The sequence below is a fragment of the Styela clava genome, unplaced genomic scaffold, assembly GCF_964204865.1.
Source record: "Styela clava unplaced genomic scaffold, kaStyClav1.hap1.2 HAP1_SCAFFOLD_111, whole genome shotgun sequence".
Lineage (NCBI taxonomy): Eukaryota > Metazoa > Chordata > Ascidiacea > Stolidobranchia > Styelidae > Styela > Styela clava.
Genome location: NW_027556603.1, coordinates 32,501 through 35,000, shown reverse-complemented (window position 1 = coordinate 35,000; position 2,500 = coordinate 32,501). Strand labels below are relative to the sequence as shown.

At 54.2% G+C, this 2,500-nt stretch overlaps 1 non-coding gene across 1 annotated transcript in view; it reads right to left on the bottom strand.

Moving 5' to 3' along the window:
- LOC144419119 (small subunit ribosomal RNA) overlaps positions 1 to 1,267 on the bottom strand; it is a 1,810-nt gene extending 543 nt beyond the window's left edge. The window contains exon 1 of the ribosomal RNA XR_013473858.1: positions 1 to 1,267. This exon is cut by the window's left edge and continues 543 nt beyond it. This is a non-coding gene — a ribosomal RNA (small subunit ribosomal RNA).
- Between the last annotated feature and the right edge of the window lie 1,233 nt (positions 1,268 to 2,500).

Sequence of the window (2,500 nt, the reverse complement as noted above, 5' to 3'; positions counted from 1 at the left end):
CACAGAATCAAGAAAGAGCTCTCAATCTGTCAATCCTACCTGTGTCCGGGCCGGGTGAGTTTCCCCGTGTTGAGTCAAATTAAGCCGCAGGCTCCACTCCTGGTGGTGCCCTTCCGTCAATTCCTTTAAGTTTCAGCTTTGCAACCATACTTCCCCCGGAACCCAAAGACTTTGGTTTCCCGGAAGCTGCCGGAAAGGTCGTCATGGTAACGCCTCCCGATCGCTAGTTGGCATCGTTTATAGTCAGAACTAGGACGGTATCTGATCGTCTTCGAACCTCTGACTTTCGCTCTTGATTAAAGAAAACATTCTTGGCGAATGCTTTCGCAGTAGTTCGTCTTCCGCCGATCCAAGAATTTCACCTCTAACGGCAGAGTACGGACGCCCCCGTCTGTCCCTCTTAATCATTACCTCGTGCTCCGAAAACCAACAAAATAGAACCGAGGTCCTATTCCATTATTCCATGCAACACTATGCAGGCGAACAGCCTGCTTTGAACACTCTAATTTTTTCAAAGTAAACTTATCGGCCACCGCCGACACTCAGTCAAGAGCACCGACGGAGAACCGAAGGTGAGGCGAACGCAACCAGTGACACGCCTTGCGACGGACCGGCGGCGCTCGCCCAAAATCCAACTACGAGCTTTTCAACCGCAACAACTTTAGCATACACTGTTGGAGCTGGAATTACCGCGGCTGCTGGCACCAGACTTGCCCTCCAATGGATACTCGTTAAGAGTTTTAGGATGTACTCATTCCAATTACAGGGCCTCGTTAGAGTCCTGTATTGTTATTTTTCGTCACTACCTCCCCGTGTCGGGAATGGGTAATTTGCGCGCCTGCTGCCTTCCTTGGATGTGGTAGCCGTTTCTCAGGCTCCCTCTCCGGAATCGAACCCTGATTCCCCGTTACCCGTTATCACAAAGGTAGGCACGTAGCGTACCTTCGACAGTTGATAGGGCAGACACTTGAATGATACGTCGTCGGTGCAGAGACCGTACGATCCGCGTGGTTATCCAGAGTCATCAAACGTCACAGGACGAACCCGGTCGGTTTTGATCTGATAAAAGCGCGCCTCCCGAAGTCGGCGCTTAATGCATGTATTAGCTCTAGAATTACCACAGTTATCCACTTCGCTTACGAGACCAAATAAACCAAGACTGATTTAATGAGCCATTCGCAGTTTCGCTTTACGAGAACTCGTACTTGCACCTGCATGGCTTAATCTTTGAGACAAGCATATCACTACTGGCAGGATCAACCAGATAGCTGCGACAGCTGCGCTCGGCCCTTGCTGGGCCGCCCGGCGCGTGCTCGTCGCATTCGTTTAAGACCGAGGCGATCGCCTGCGGCCGTACTCAGCTTCGACAGTCGCTGGCCGCGACGTCCACGCCCTCGCCGGCAGTGCCAGGCGGAGCGATTTGCGTTTTTTCTTTGCTCGCCCTCTCTCGGGCTCGATCCATTCAGTTTCGCACAAACAAGAGCTCTGCCGGCCGCCTGCAGCGGTGCCTAAAACCCGGGCATAACAATGCGACCGTTCTGCTAGGCCGACAAGCGCTCAAGCCAGACGCTCGATCGAACGCCCCCTACATATTAGTCGAGACAACGGCTCGCTCATTAGCATCGCGTTTGTACTTTAACTTTTTTTGGCTCGGCTTCTTTCGACGCCGATGCCGGCGACGCAGCACTCTCTCGCCCGCCAGCCACCGAGAAAAGGGTGCGCTCCGCCCGGCCCCGCACCGCTCTTTCTTGGCTCATTCGAAATTACTGTCTTTCGCTCTGACATGCCTTACCTAGGGTTAGGTTAGTATGCTTGCACGTTTGTACTTTAACTTTTTTCGGCTCGGCTTCTTTCGACGCCGATGCCGGCGACGCAGCACTCTCTCGCCCGCCAGCCACCGAGAAAAGGGTGCGCTCCGCCCGGCCCCGCACCGCTCTTTCTTGGCTCATTCGAAATTACTGTCTTTCGCTCTGACATGCCTTACCTAGGGTTAGGTTAGTATGCTTGCACGTTTGTACTTTAACTTTTTTCGGCTCGGCTTCTTTCGACGCCGATGCCGGCGACGCAGCACTCTCTCGCCCGCCAGCCACCGAGAAAAGGGTGCGCTCCGACCGGCCCCGCACCGCTCTTTCTTGGCTCATTCGAAATTACTGTCTTTCGCTCTGACATGCCTTACCTAGGGTTAGGCTAGTATGCTTGCACGTTTGTACTTTAACTTTTTCCGGCTCGGCTTCTTTCGACGCCGATGCCGGCGACGCAGCACTCTCTCGCCCGCCAGCCACCGAGAAAAGGGTGCGCTCCGACCGGCCCCGCACCGCTCTTTCTTGGCTCATTCGAAATTACTGTCTTTCGCTCTGACATGCCTTACCTAGGGTTAGGTTAGTATGCTTGCACGTTTGTACTTTAACTTTTTTCGGCTCGGCTTCTTTCGACGCCGATGCCGGCGACGCAGCACTCTCTCGCCCGCCAGCCACCGAGAAAAGGGTGCGCTCCGACCGGC